The sequence below is a fragment of the Neoarius graeffei genome, chromosome 13 (genome assembly GCF_027579695.1).
Source record: "Neoarius graeffei isolate fNeoGra1 chromosome 13, fNeoGra1.pri, whole genome shotgun sequence".
NCBI lineage: Eukaryota > Metazoa > Chordata > Actinopteri > Siluriformes > Ariidae > Neoarius > Neoarius graeffei.
In genome coordinates this window covers 56,993,443-57,010,546 of record NC_083581.1, presented here as the reverse complement: position 1 = coordinate 57,010,546, position 17,104 = coordinate 56,993,443, and positions in this window count along the sequence as shown.

The window sequence follows — 17,104 nt, the reverse complement described above, 5'->3', positions numbered from 1 at the left end:
GTTAACCTAACCTGCATGTCTTTGGACTGTGGGGGGAAACCGGAGCACCCGAAGGAAACCCACGCGGACACGGGAAGAACGTGCAAACTCCGCACAGAAAGGCCCTCGTCGGCCACGGGGCTCGAACCCGGACCTTCTTGCTGTGAGGTGACAGTGCTAACCACTACACCACCGTGCCGCCTGTCCAAAAGCCTTGTGAACACAATATCTCCAAGGCAAATCAAAGGAATTTCACCAAACTTTCACCATTTGTGCATTTGGGGACAAATATAAACTGATTAGCTTTTGAGATCAAAAGGTCTAAGGTCAAGGTCATTGTGAGGTCAAATGTCTGTCCGAAAACCTTGTGAACACAGTATCTCCAAGGCTAATACAAGTAATTTCACCAGGTCAAGATTACTGTGAGGTCAAATGTCCATCCCCAAATCACAACTTAAGGCGTGTAGTCTACCGGGCGGGCATCCCCATTGACGCCGTTGGCGTTGAGTTCTATCTAGTTTTAAACTAATGTCAGGTTAGATTAGCATTAATTCATTAACAAGCTATGTTAAATTAGTCATGCTTATGACAAGCAAACTTCCAGAGACTGAATGATGTTTTCAGGCAAAACTGCATAAACCATCTTCTGCCAATGAGGCTTTTAGATATGGAATAAAAGTTAATTTTCACACAAAAACACTAACTTTTTTTTTTTTAATTTCAGTACATTTTTGGCTGGATACATCCACTTTTAATTGAGTAAAAATGTTCACTTTCAAGTATCATTTTTCAGGACTTTTTCCTTTTTTGCCTGTGGGGGTTGTAAGTGAGCTCCTATTTGCATGCTGATCACATTAAGAGGGCCCCTGCGAGTGCATAAGACATGGTAACTACCATGGGCTCTCATTCTCCCTTATCACTAAAGATTATGATTATTATAAGATTTTATATATATATATCTCATCTCACCTCATTATCTGTAGCCGCTTTATCCTGTTCTACAGGGTCGCAGGCAAGCTGGAGCCTATCCCAGCTGACTACGGGCGAAAGGCGGGGTACACCCTGGACAAGTCGCCAGGTCATCACAGGGCTGACACATAGACACAGACAACCATTCACACTCACATTCACACCTACGGTCAATTTAGAGTCACCAGTTAACCTAACCTGCATGTCTTTGGACTGAGGGGGAAACCGGAGCACCCGGAGGAAACCCACGCGGACACGGGGAGAACATGCAAACTCCACACAGAAAGGCCCTCGCCGGCCACGGGGCTCGAACCCGGACATTTTTGCTGTGAGGCGACAGCGCTAACCACTACACCACCGTGCCGCCCATTTTATATATATATATATATATAGGGGTGAATTTTGATATATTGGTATACTTAAACGTAGCAGCATTTATTTTCTGGCCTGACAAGTGAAAGTCAAAATTTTTGTTCCTAAGCACTTGCAGTGAAACTGGTTGATAATCATATAAGGGGGTGTGATCAGCATCAAACAGGAAGCTGAACTGAAAAAAAAAAGCTTGGGGTAGGAAAAATGACTTGCTCTGTCTAGTTTGTATATTACACATATTATTGTGCGTCTATACATAAGATGTGCTACTGTAACAAAATCAGAATGAATAGAGTTCAAATTATGTATAAATGTTTATATTTTAATTCTTTTCAAGACGTCCCATCTTGAAGAAGCATCTTTAGAAATTGGGCAACGCTGTAGACTGGGAAATATACACTGCATATATATGTATAATATTAATGTTGATGTTTACTTTTTTAAAATCACGTGTTAAGCCACTACAAAGAATAAATAATAAAATGTTACTTACAGTGGTGCTTGAAAGTTTGTGAACCCTTTAGAATTTTCGATATTTCTGCATAAATATGACCTAAAACAACATCAGATTTTCACACAAGTCCTAAAAGTACAATGCCTTGCAAAAATATTCATACCCCTTGAACTTTTTCACATTTTTCCACCTTACAACCACAAACTTAAAAGTTTTTTATTGAGATTTTATGTGATGGACCAACACAGAGTAGCACATAATTGTGAAGTGAAATGAATGGTCTTCAAAATTTTAAACAAATAAAAATCTGAAAAATGTGGTGTGCATTAGTATTCAGCCCCCCTGCGTCAATACTTTGTAGAGCCACCTTTTGCTGCAATTACAGCTGCAAGTCTTTTGTGGTATGTCTCTACCAGCTTTGCACATCTAGACACCGAAATTTTTGCCCATTCTTCTTTGCAAAATAGCTCAAGCTCAGCCAGATTGGATGGAGAGCGTCTGTGAACAGCAATTTTCAAGTCTTGCCATGGATGCTCAATGGGATTTAGGTCTGGACTTTGACTGGGCCATTCTAACACATGAATATTCTTTGATCTAAACCATTCCATTGTAGCTCTGGCTGTAAGTTTAAGGTCATTGTCTTGCTGGAAGGTGAATCTCCTTCCCAGTCTCAAGTCTTTTGCAGCCTCCAACAGGTTTTCTTCCAGGATTGCCCTGTATTTAGCTCCATCCATCTTCCCATCAACTCTGACCAGCTTCCCTGTCCCCACTGAAGAAAAGCATCCCCATAGCATGATGCTGCCACCACCATGTTTCACAGTGGGGATGGTGTGTGCAGGGTGATGAGCAGTGTTAGTTTTCCGCCACACATAGCGCTTTGCATTTAGGCCAAAAAGTTCAACTTTGGTCTCATCTGACCAAAGCACCTTCTTCCACATGTTTGCTGTGTCCCCTACATGGCTTCTTATGCCTGTCTTTCAACAATGGCTTTCTTCTTGCTACTCTTCCAAAAAAAGGCCAGATTTGTGGAGTGTACAACTTATAGTTGTCCTGTACACAGATTCTCCCACCTGAGCTGTGGATTTCTGCAGCTCCTCCAGAGTGATCATGGGCCTCTGGGCTGCTTCTCTGACCAGTGCTCTCCTTGCTCACTGTCAGTTTAGGTGGATGGCCATGTCTTGGCAGGTTTGCAGTTGTGCCATATGTTTTCCATTTTTTAATGATGAATTGAACAGTGCTTCTTGAGATGTTCAGAGCTTGGGATATTTTTTTATAACCTAACCCTGCTTTAAACTTCTCCAGAACTTTATCCCTGACCTGTCTGGTGAGTTCTTTGGTTTTCATGATGCTTTTTGTTCTTCAGTGTTCTCTAACAAACCACTGAGGCCTTCACAGAACAAGTGTATTTATGCTGAGAGTAAATTATACACAGTAGGACTCTATTAACTAATTAGATGACTTCTGAAGGCAATTGATTGCACTGGATTGTATTTAGAGGTATCAGAGGACAGGGGGCTGAATATTAATGCACACCACATTTTTCAGATTTTTATTTGTTTAAAATGTTGAAGACCATTTATCATTTTCGTTTCACTTCACAATTATGTGCTACTGTGTTGGTCTATCACATAAAATCTCAATAAAAAACTTTTAAGTTTGTAATTGTAAGGTGGAAAAACGTGAAAAAGTTCAAGGGGTCTGAATACTTTTGCAAGGCACTGCAGATAAAGAGAACCCAGTTAAACAAATGAGACAAAAATATTATTCTTGGTCATTTATTTATTGAGGAAAATGATCCAATATTACATATCTGTGAGTGGCAAAAGTATGTGAACCTTTGCTTTCAGTATCTGGTGTGACCCCCTTGTGCAGCAATAACTGTAACTAAACGTTTCCGCTAACTGTTGATCAGTCCTGCACACCGGCTTGGAGGAATTTTAGCCCGTTCCTCCATACAGAACAGCCTCAACTCTGGGATGTTGGTGGGTTTCCTCACATGAACTGCTCGCTTCAGGTCCTTCCACAACATTTCGATTGGATTAAGGTCAGGACTTTGACTTGGCCATTCCAGAACATTAACTTTATTCTTCTTTAACCATTCTTTGGTAGAACGACTTGTGTGCTTAGGGTCGTTGTCTAGCTGCATGACGCACCTTCTCTTGAGATTCAGTTCATGGACAGATGTCCTGACATTTTCCTTTAGAATTCACTGGTATAATTCAGAATTCATTGTTCCATCAATGATGGCAAGTTGTCCTGGCCCAGACTCAGCAAAACAGGCCCAAACCATGATATTACCACCACCATGTTTCACAGATGGGATAAGGTTCTTATGCTGGAATGCAGTGTTTTCCTTTCTCCAAACATAATGCTTCTCATTTAAAGCAAAAAGTTCTATTTTGGTCTCATCCATCCACAAAACATTTTTCCAATAGCCTTCTGGCTTGTCCACATGATCTTTAGCAAACTGCAGACGAGCAGCAATGTTCTTTTTGGAGAGCAGTGGCTTTCTCCTTGCAACCCTGCCATGCACACCATTGCTGTTCAGTGTTCTCCTGATGGTGGACTCATGAACATTAACATTAGCCAATGTGAGAGAGGCCTTCAGTTGCTTAGAAGTTATCCTGGGGTCCTTTGTGACCTTGCTGACAATTACACACCTTGCTCTTGGAGTGATCTTTGTTGGTCGACCACTCCTGAGGAGGGTAACAATGGTCTTGAATTTCCTCCATTTGTACATAATCTGTCTGACTGTTGATTGGTGGAGTCCAAACTCTTTAGAGATGGTTTTGTAATCTTTTCCAGCCTGATGAACATCAACAACGCTTATTCTGAGGTCCTCAGAAATCTCCTTTGTTTGTGCCATGATACACTTCCACAAACACGTGTTGTGAAGATCAGACTTTGATAGATCCCTGTTCTTTAAATAAAACAGGGTGCCCACTCACACCTGATTGTCATCCCATTGATTGAAAACACCTGACTCTAATTTCACCTTCAAATTAACTGCTAATCTTAGAGGTTCACATACTTTTGCCACTCACAGATATGCAATATTGGATCATTTTCCTCAATAAATAAATGACCAAGTATGATATTTTTTGTCTCATTTGTTTAACTGGGTTCTCTTTATCTACTTTTAGGACTTGTGTGAAAATCTGATGAAGTTTTAGGTCATATTTATGCAGAAATATAGAAAATTCTAAAAGGTTCACAAACTTTCAAGCACCACTGTACTCTTCAATGGTGATTTTCTGCTGTGTTTATTACTTCATCTGTTCATAGTGTGTTTGAGAAAAGAGTGATTATGAATTCAGAAAACGCTGAAGATTTTATAAACCATGTTATTATTCTTGAATTAAATAATTACTTATAAAGTGTTACTTAGGCCAGCATCTTAATATGTAGTCAGTTTTACTCAGTTTATTCTGTTTATACAGTATTAGAGTATGGTGACGTTGAGTTTGGATATAATTATTTTAAAAATTGTGATTAAAATGTTATTTATTGATGCCATTAATAAGTATGCTACAGATAAATACAGTTGTAGACTGTATAAACTGTGGATGAAAGCAAAAGCTTTAAGCAATGAAACATGCTGTCCAAAATGACCATTAACAAAATAACTTTCAGTCAGTCTTGACAAAAGGGGTATCATGCTTCTTCAGAATATGATAAACATTTTTTCCCTACATATGTAGATGGTCAACACCTTGAGGATTTCAGAAATGTGTTGTGTGTTAGGGTATTTATTTTATTAATAGCAAGATAGCCATTATCTTTATTATTCTGTCAGAGATCCTGTATCACTTCCATCTGCATATTATATCCTGTGTTGTTATTGGTGGTTCATCAAAACTCATCTTAATTTTTGTTCGATATATAGTATTGTGGCGGCACAATGGTCTAAATGGTTAGTACTGTCGCCTCACAGCAAGAAGGTTCTGGGTTCGAGCCCAGCCGCTGACGGGGGCCTTTCTGTGTAGAGTTTGCATGTTCTCCCCGTGTCTGCGTGGGTTTCCTCTGGGTGCTCCGGTTTCTCCCACAGTCCAAGGACATGCAGGTTAGGCTAATCGGTGGCTCTAAATTGTCCATAGGTGTGAATGGTTGAGAGGAGAAAACTGCTATAATAATCCAGTAGGAGGCAATAGGAAACCACTACTGTAATGTTCCCTAGACACTTTGATGGCTGAAGCTGTCAGATCGGCCACGTCACTGTAATGATATGCCAAAATGGATGGATGGATATAGTACTGTGCAAAAACCGTAGGCACCTTATTTTATTTTAGTACAACTGCTGGGTTTTGCTGCAAAAGTCAGAAGCAAGTGCACCAGTCAAAGTGTCCAGAAGAACTGTGGCTGGTTCTGCAAGATGTTCAGTAAAACCTGTAACTCATTTCCTCATAAAACTGCACTCATTACACCTGAAACTACTACTTTTTAAGCATAGGGTCATCACATGAATATTGACTTTGTTTCATTTATTACTGTTTACGGCCCTTTATAGTGTTTTTAAATGTAGAATTATTTAATTTCATTATTTTTGACGCATCTTTGCTCTACAGCATTTCATTGCATGTGCCTAAGACTTTGCACAGCACTGTAAAACAATTAAACTCAACTTCAAATTATTTCTCCATGATTAAAATCCCTGATAAGTCACAGTAGAGGGTATATTACTTCATATCATTCCTAAATTCTGCAGTCTACAGAATGGCCACAGTGTTGCACTGTTGCATTCATCCATTCATTATCTGTAGCCACTTATCCTGTTCTACAGGGTCACAGGCAAGCTGGAGCCTATCCCAGCTGACTATGGGTGAGGGGCGGGGTACACCCTGGACAAGTCGCCAGGTTATCACAGGGCTGACACATAGACAAACAACCATTCACTCAATTTAGAGCCACCAATTAACCTAACCTGCATGTCTTTGGACTGTGGGGGAAACCGGAGTACCCGGAGGAAACCCGGGCAGACACAGGGAGAACATGCAAACTCCACACAGAAAGGCCCTCGTCGGCCGCTGGGCTCGAACCCGGACCTTCTTGCTGTGAGGCGACAGTGCTAACAACTACAACACCGTGCTGCCCCTGTTATGTTCAAGAAATTATCTCATCTCATTATCTCTAGCCGCTTTATCCTGTGCTACAGGGTCGCAGGGAAGCTGGAGCCTATCCCAGCTGACTACGGGCGAAAGGCGGGGTACACCCTGGACAAGTCGCCAGGTCATCACAGGGCTGACACATAGACACAGACAACCATTCACACTCACATTCACACCTACGGTCAATTTAGAGTCACCAGTTAACCTAACCTGCATGTCTTTGGACTGTGGGGGAAACCGGAGCACCCGGAGGAAACCCACGCGGACACGGGGAGAACATGCAAACTCCACACAGAAAGGCCCTCGCCGGCCACGGGGCTTGAACCCGGACCTTCTTGCTGTGAGGCAACAGCGCTAACCACTACACCACCGTGCCGCCCTCAAGAAATTATCTCATCTCATCTCATTATCTCTAGCCGCTTTATCCTGTTCTACAGGGTCGCAGGCAAGCTGGAGCCTATCCCAGCTGACTACGGGCGAAAGGTGGGGTACACCCTGGACAAGTCGCCAGGTCATCGCAGGGCTGACACATAGACACAGACAACCATTCACACTCACATTCACACCTACGGTCAATTTAGAGTCACCAGTTAACCTAACCTGCATGTCTTTGGACTGTGGGGGAAACCGGAGCACCCGGAGGAAACCCACGCAGACACGGGGAGAACATGCAAACTCCGCACAGAAAGGCCCTCTCCGGCCATGGGGCTCAAACCTGGACCTTCTTGCTGTGAGGCGACAGCGCTAACCACTACACCACCGTGCCGCCCTCAAGAAATTATAATGGCTTCAAATAATTACTCCAGTGAAGCAGATTGAATTGGAATGAAATACTCTACTTGTATTCTTGAATTGGAATGAAATACTCTATTTGTATTCAGCACATATTCAGTCCTGTATTTGTGTTACATGATAACTGTTATCAAGTTATTCACAGTCATTTTGGGACTTAATAATATTAACAGTTTAATATTTTCTTTTAAATACAGTACCGACCTGGCGACTTGTCCAGGGTGTACCCCGCCTTTCGCCCGTAGTCAGCTGGGATAGGCTCCAGCTTGCCTGCGACCCTGTAGAAGGATAAAGCGGCTAGAGATAATGAGATGAGATGAGATACAGTACCAGCTAAAAGATTGGACACGCTTTATAACTCAATGGTTTTTCTTAATTTTTATTAATTAAAAGACACTTCATGTCTTAAAGTAATGATGGATGTCATTTCTCTTTTCTTAGTTGAGCGGTTTCTTGACAATATGGATTACTACAGTTGTGGAATAGGGCTATTTACTGTATTTTTATTATATTCTATTTACTGTTTGATCTCAAACGCATTAAGAAGGCAAGAAATTGCACTAATTAACTTTTGACGAGGCACAGTACAGTAAATACAGTAAATAGCCCTATTCCACAACTGTAGTAATCCATATTATGTCAAGAAACCGCTCAACTAAGAACAGCATTCCAGGTGATTACCTCACGAAACTGGTGAAGATAATGTCAATAGTGTGCAAAGTGTCATCAAGGAAAACGCTGGCTACGATGAAGAATCTAAAATATGAAACAGATTTTTTTACATGTTTTTGTTTACCACATAATTCCATATATGTTCCATGTCATTTCATAGTTTTGATGTCTTCAGTATTGACATACAATGTAGACAATAGTCAAAATACAGAAAAGCCTATGAATGAGAAGGTGTGTCCAAACTTTTGACTGCTACTCTGTGTCTGTCGTATTGTGAATTTGAGCAATTATATGTAAATATAATACATTTAAATAATATTGGCTGTCTTTTTTCGTGGTATATCAGATATATTCCATTCAGCTAGCATGATATTGAATGAGTCTTCGACTCGTTCAATATCATGCTAGCTGAATGGAATGTATCTGATATACCATGAAAAAAGACAGCCAATATTATTATTATACGTAGACATTTGATGGAACAATTATAGATCCAAAAAGTTAAGAACAGGGGAATAACTTACCAATGTTGAATGCTTATTCTGATCGAATGTAATTCAACGTTCTGTCAATCTAATGTGCAAAGTCAAAGTTCTAACAATAAAAATGGTACAAGTCCAAAAAGCCTGAACAACAACCCAACTTATATACAAGCTATTTCCAAGTTGACAGTTCAAGTTGGAAGTTACTTTTGGTAGTAGTTGATTGTTACATTGCAGTTGTTCAAAACAAAAGGGCTTTGCTGAGTGAAATCCACGCGTGAAGTCCTCTTGTAAAAGTCTCCGTCACTTTTCCTCACCTCCAAGTAGAACTTTGACAATATTTCTGTTATTGCCCTCTTTTCCAGTTTTTTGATGTCCGTTGATATGTTTTTCTCTTGTAAATATGCATGAAAAATATATACTGAAGTTTTGGTAGCCTTTCGGGTGTTCAGCACGTCTTTTATTTCAGTTTTCGGTTTATTTATTAAGTGCTTAAACGTAGCATTGGATCTTCTCTCTTTCCTGGCCGACAAAGAAATGATTGTGCGCATGTGCAGCAGAAAAGTTTCGTCACTGGATCTTCACATGAGCTCTGACATATGACGTCGTGTTGTCTTGCCAACGTGCAATATTATAACGATATTGCATGCTCATTCTCCATTGGGGAGAGTGGTGTAATACAACCCCGATTCCAAAAAAGTTGGGACAAAGTACAAATTGTAAATAAAAATGGAATGCAATGATGTGGAAGTTTCAAAATTCCATATTTTATTCAGAATAGAACATAGATGACATATCAAATGTTTAAACTGAGAAAATGTATCATTTAAAGAGAAAAATTAGGTGATTTTAAATTTCATGACAACAACACATCTCAAAAAAGTTGGGACAAGGCCATGTTTACCACTGTGAGACATCCCCTTTTCTCTTTACAACAGTCTGTAAACATCTGGGGATTGAGGAGACAAGTTGCTTGAGTTTAGGGATAGGAATGTTAACCCATTCTTGTCTAATGTAGGATTCTAGTTGCTCAACTGTCTTAGGTCTTTTTTGTCGTATCTTCCGTTTTTTGATGCGCCAAATGTTTTCTATGGGTGAAAAACCTGGACTGCAGGCTGGCCAGTTCAGTACCCGGACCCTTCTTCTACGCAGCCATGATGCTGTAATTGATGCAGTATGTGGTTTGGCATTGTCATGTTGGAAAATGCAAGGTCTTCCCTGAAAGAGACGTCGTCTGGATGGGAGCATATGTTGCTCTAGAACCTGGATATACCTTTCAGCATTGATGGTGTCTTTCCAGATGTGTAAGCTGCCCATGCCACACGCACTAATGCAACCCCATACCATCAGAGATGCAGGCTTCTGAACTGAGTGCTGATCACAACTTGGGTCGTCCTTCTCCTCTTTAGTCCGAATGACACGGCGTCCCTGATTTCCATAAAGAACTTCAAATTTTGATTCGTCTGACCACAGAACAGTTTTCCACTTTGCCACAGTCCATTTTAAATGAGCCTTGGCCCAGAGAAGACACCTGCGCTTCTGGATCATGTTTAGATACGGCTTCTTCTTTGAACTATAGTTTTAGCTGGCAACAGCGGATGGCACGGTGAATTGTGCTCACAGATAATGTTCTCTGGAAATATTCCTGAGCCCATTTTGTGATTTCCAATACAGAAGCATGCCTGTATGTGATGCAGTGCCGTCTAAGGGCCCGAAGATCACGGGCACCCAGTATGGTTTTCCGGCCTTGACCCTTACGCACAGAGATTCTTCCAGATTCTCTGAATCTTTTGATGATATTATGCACTGTAGATGACGATATGTTCAAACTCTTTGCAATTTTACACTGTCGAACTCCTTTCTGATATTGCTCCACTATTTGTTGGCGCAGAATTAGGGGGATTGATGATCCTCTTCCCATCTTTACTTCTGAGAGCCGCTGCCACTCCAAGATGCTCTTTTTATACCCAGTCATGTTAATGACCTATTGCCAGTTGACCTAATGAGTTGCAATTTGGTCCTCCAGCTGTTCCTTTTTTGTACCTTTAACTTTTCCAGCCTCTTATTGCCCCTGTCCCAACTTTTTTGAGATGTGTTGCTGTCATGAAATTTCAAATGAGCCAATATTTGGCATGAAATTTCAAAATGTCTCACTTTCGACATTTGATATGTTGTCTGTGTTCTATTGTGAATACAATATCAGTTTTTGAGATTTGTAAATTATTGCATTCCGTTTTAATTTACAATTTGTACTTTGTCCCAACTTTTTTGGAATCGGGGTTGTACATGGAGGATAAGTGATATGATAACAATATTGCATGCCATCAATAAACCTGTTAGAAGGGAATAGAATACGGTACATGTTTTTATTCCATGGAAAAAGTGGCCCGTATGTATAATAATTAAATATATTGTACTTTCTCACAGTTTTGTCAGAGTCCCTGCTACAATAGTAGCAGATAAAACACGGTGATTCTCAACTTGGTCACATCTCTCGCTCTCTCTGTCACACACACACACACACACACACACACACACACACACACACACACACACACACACACACACACACACACACACACACCCCTGCCAATGAGAACACTCTCTAAGCTGCTGATCAATAGAATTAGACACCATTGTGCAGCTGGGACTCAAAATGTAATGCAGTTTTCTTCATAACTTAACTGAGCCATGCTCTTGTTGAAAGCAGTGATACAGCTTGCCATTCCACAAATCACATTTTTATATGTATGTATATATGTACAGATTTTTTTTCCATTTCCTTTTTACTAGTTTTAGTTTAGGCTTGTCTGACTTTTATTTTCTCTTTATTGAAGATTCAGTGGTTACACTTCTGTATTTTTCTCTACTTGCTTCTGTTATTCTTGGATTTCACAGTTCGAAGTGTACAAAGGGTAAACAAGCAGAGGTTTTTAAGCTGCTCACCATGTGGTTTGCTAATTTACTCTGCATTTCTACATTATCGACCCATGCAATTATACTGCAAACGGATGTAATAGTGACTGTGAATTTCCTGATGCATCTTGAGCCTTATCTTCAAAACTTAACTGAGTTCATTCATCTTTGTCAACATCTCTAACTCTCATGAAAACGGCAAATGTTCCACGATGTATGTGTCTTGCCATATTATATTTCATAATCATTATGTGCCATGTACAAACTCAATACCACAGGTGGACAGTAACAAAGAACATTTACTTGAGTACTGTACTTAAGTACACTTTTTGAGTATATGTACTTTACTTGAGTATTATTTTTGAAAGACAAATATTGTACTTTTTACTCCACTACATTTCTATCAAGGTCCTCGTTACTCATTACTATGAAGCAGCTTTGAAAGTAGATGCTTTTTTCTTTTCTTTTCTAAAACGTGATTGATTTCTTCTCAGGTGACACTGAGAGCCTATCAGTAATCACTAGGGTCACATCACATCCATAGACTGTATAAAATCAAGTTCAGTAATTTCTCAGCAGCGTTATTTAAACACGATCAATTGATGGCAGAATGGAAGGAGGCAGTTCTTCTGGGGAATGCACGCACCCACGGTTCTATAGCTAGAACCCATGTTTCAGTTTTCTGAAAGGATTAAAGATTTGTTTTGTTTTAAATGTTTGCTTTGTTTGCCAAAAACTAACCACATCACGGCCTACAAAAACTCACCGTCCAATCTGCAGAAGCATGTTGAGGTATATAAATGTTTTATTCCAAGAGAAAGCTTGCAATGAAGTTGTCTGTGCTTTTAGAGCTAGTGATAAGGTTGCAACAGCCATGCAGTCTGGTTAGTCAAATGACTTTCTGCCAAGTTGCTGTAGCCTTGTCCACGGCTAACGTTAACACACAGCTAGTTAACTTGGACTTAAGTTAGCATGTAAAAACGGAGTTACGCTAAAATGAATAACGTTAACTTATCTGAAGTCCTTTCAGAAATATGTTTTAGCATAATCTTGCCAAATAAACAGAATGTAGAAATCTTTCTTTTCTAGTAACATTAACTACCCAACACGATTTAGAGTTTGAAAAGAGTTTGCTAGCATGTCAGGAACTTCACTGACTAGCTAGCTTAATGTTAAACCACCATGATGTTATAGAATGTGTTCATTTTGTGAATTCACATTTCTGTCTTTGGTAACGTTAACATTGTAGCTTTTGTGACCTTGCATAATTACTATAGCTACTACGTATTTTTTACCAGGGGCCAAAGAGAAAAACTAGCTAGCATCTTATTGATGATTCTGACACTGCCAGAGCTGTAACAGAACATTACCATGCTGCTTTGTGGACAATAGATCTTTTTTTGTCAATTCAGTTATTTCATTTTGCAACGTTCTACCAGGCGTTTATTCTAGAGGTTCTACAAGTTAGTCAGTAATTCCAGTCAGTTGCTTCAGAGGCATTAGGTTTTGGAATCATTGTGGCAATAATACAACGATGCACTGACAGAAAATGTACTTTTAATGCTTAAGTATTTTTAAAAGCAAGTACTTCAGTACTTTAACTTACAGTGGTGCTTGAAACTTTGTGAACCCTTTAGAATTTTCTATATTTCTGCATAAATATGACCAAAAACATCATCAGATTTTCACACAAGTCCTAAAAGTAGACAAAGAGAACCCAGTTAAACAAATGAGACAAAAATATTATACTTGGTCATTTATTTATTAAGGAAAATGATCCAATATTACATATCTGTGAGTGGCAAAAGTATGCGAATCTCTAGGATTAGCAGTTAATTTAAAGGTGAAATTAGAGTCAGATGTTTTCAATCAGGGCGGCACGGTGGTGTAGTGGTTAGCGCTGTCGCCTCACAGCAAGAAGGTCCTGGGTTCGAGCCCCGGGGCCGGCGAGGGCCTTTCTGTGCGGAGTTTGCATGTTCTCCCCGTGTCCGCGTGGGTTTCCTCCGGGTGCTCCGGTTTCCCCCACAGTCCAAAGACATGCAGGTTAGGTTAACTGGTGACTCTAAATTGACCGTAGGTGTGAATGTGAGTGTGAATGGTTGTCTGTGTCTATGTGTCAGCCCTGTGATGACCTGGCGACTTGTCCAGGGTGTACCCCGCCTTTCGCCCGTAGTCAGCTGGGATAGGCTCCAGCTTGCCTGCGACCCTGTAGAAGGATAAAGCGGCTAGAGATAATGAGATGAATGAGATGAGATGTTTTCAATCAATGGGATGACAATCAGGTGTGAGTGGGCACCCTGTTTTATTTAAAGAACAGGGATCTATCAAAGTCTGATCTTCACAACACATGTTTGTAGAAGTGTATCATGGCAAGAACAAAGGAGATTTCTGAGGACCTCAGAAAAAGCGTTGTTGATGCTCATCAGGCTGGAAAAGGCTACAAAACCATCTCTAAAGAGTTTGGACTCCACCAATCCACAGTCAGACAGACTGTACAAATGGAGGAAATTCAAGACCATTGTTACCCTCCCCAGGAGTGGTCGACCAACAAAGATCACTCCAAGAGCAAGGCATGTAATAGTCGGCAAGGTCACAAAGGACCCCAGGGTAACTTCTAAGCAACTGAAGGCCTCTCTCACATTGGCTAATGTTGATGTTCATGAGTCCACCATCAGGAGAACACTGAACAACAATGGTGTGCATGGCAGGGTTGCAAGGAGAAAGCCACTGCTCTCCAAAAACAGCATCGTTGCTCATCTGCAGTTTGCTAAAGATCACGTGGACAAGCCAGAAGGCTACTGAAAAAATGTTTTGTGGACAGATGAGGCCAAAATAGAACTTTTTGGTTGAAATGAGAAGCGTTATGTTTGGAGAAAGGAAAACACTGCATTCCAGCATAAGAACCTTATCCCATCTGTGAAACATGGTGGTGGTAGTATCATGGTTTGGGCCTGTTTTGCTGCATCTGGGCCAGGACGGCTTGCCATCATTGATGGAACAATGAATTCTGAATTATACCAGCGAATTCTAAAGGAAAATGTCAGGACATCTGTCCATGAACTGAATCTCAAGAGAAGGTGGGTCATGCAGCAAGACAATGACCCTAAGCACACAAGTCGTTCTACCAAAGAATGGTTAAAGAAGAATAAAGTTAATGTTTTGGAATGACCAAGTCAAAGTCCTGACCTTAATCCAATCGAAATGTTGTGGAAGGACCTGAAGCAAGTAGTTCATGTGAGGAAACCCACCAACATCCCAGAGTTGAAGCTGTTCTGTACGGAGGAATGGGCTAAAATTCCTCCAAGCCGGTGTGCAGGACTGATCAACAGTTACCGGAAATGTTTAGTTGCAGTTATTGCTGCACAAGGGGGTCACACCAGATACTGAAAGCAAAGGTTCACATACTTTTGCCACTCACAGATATGTAATATTGGATCATTTTCCTCAATAAATAAATGACCAAGTAGAATATTTTTTGTCTCATTTGTTTAACTGGGTTCTCTTTATCTACTTTTAGGACTTGTGTGAAAATCTGATGATGTTTTTGGTCATATTTATGCAGAAATATAGAAAATTCTAAAGGGTTCACAAACTTTCAAGCACCACTGTAAGTAAAAATTTGACTGTACAACTTTCACTTGTATCGGAGTAACATTTGACCAGTGAGATCTGTACTTTGACTTAAGTAATGAAGTTGGGTACTTTGTCCACCTCTGCCCAATACGGAACAACATTTGTGTAGTGATTGTAATGATTGATAGAGAGCCTGAGATATTTTGGGATGCACAGGCAAGGTAGTATTGTCTGTGGCATTTTATTGAAAGGTGATTTCACCTTCATGATAACATCAAATTCAGTTCAGTCAACCAACAATGGTTTGTTACTGCCAGATTGGTGACCTTTAAAAATGCAATTTTTCTTCTGTGGTTTTGTATAACACCATTAATGGAGAGGTCATTTTCTGCTTTCTGTCCAGCTATACTATATGCAGTTCTCTTCAGTGTGTGTGTGTGTAAAACCAGAGTGATGAAATAGGTCAGAGATGTGAGGACTGACTTACCAAGTGGAAACTGAACTGACCCTCGGGGAAAGAGATGGATCATGGGACATAGCCAAAGTAGGGGCAGAAGAGTTACCACTGACCATGTTAGCATAACCCTGATGCATCACTGTTTGTGTTAACTCAGTGTGCATTTTTAGGCTCCGTGCCAGATTTCCTAAGACCCCCTAGTATGCGACAGATTCTTCTGTTCATGTCACATCTGATCTTATGACGCCCTGCCGGCTTCCCCCGTGTCTCTGACAGTGGAGTCATCGTTCCCACCACACATGGGTGGAGAGATTCATGTGGAGTAATCCGTGTTTCCTTTCCGCATTTACTACATCTGTGAGTTTATTGACCATAATTAAAGTGAGGCATCTCATGAGATCGTTGAGCATTTGGTTAGGAATGAATTACTGTGACAAGTGCACATGCAGCTGTGGAGCTGAGCCTTTTCCTGTTCAAAATGGGGGGAAAAATACATGCTGAAACATTAATGCAGTACAGGGAGTGTACTGAATGTTTTCCATGAGTTGTGAGTTTCAGATTTCTGTATTCATAGTCTTGTCACCACATCCTGAGGTAGAGTGAGAAAAACAGTGACAGACAGAGTAACAGAGGAAGGAAACAAGCACAGGAAAGCTGGGGGTGTAGAGAGTGTATGGCTTCTCTTTTAACTCTGTCACAGTAAGAATTAGAGGAGTTGCACCTTGTACGTTCCTGAGAACCGGGTCAAAATCCCACCCTGGCCTACTGTTTATCCAGAGAAGATTTTGCTGTTGTGCACAAACAGAGCTTATTTCTTTGTATTTCCTATTCGTGTGCTTTTAAGCCACTCTCTTAACCACACAAACACACCCTTACTAATGGAAATCTAACACACTTATCGACACAGATACATGATCTCATGTCTTCCCTCCCCCACTTCTGTTGGCCTGGAAGTCTTTGTGCACCTTCTTAATGCTATACTGTGTGACTGAACATCCATGAGTGATTGAACATCCTCATTTCCCCTGAGATACAGTTTCTCGTTGCTTGTTGCACATGATCCAGTGCTATTATTCAAACGGTCATCATATACACAAGTAGAGGAAGTAGCCATCTGGAAGAGAAAAAAAAAACACAACAACAGTATGATATGTAAAACACCTGTGGTGAGACGGGATGTGTTGCACGTGTTTATAATTGTCGCCTTGCTTCTATGTGCAGAAGCATCAAGTGGAAGCATTGTTATTGTTATCCTTCTTATTGATTTGGTCTTGATTCCAAGGATCTGCTTTAAAGCCACATCATCTGCAGGGTGGTTGCATCTAGCGGATTC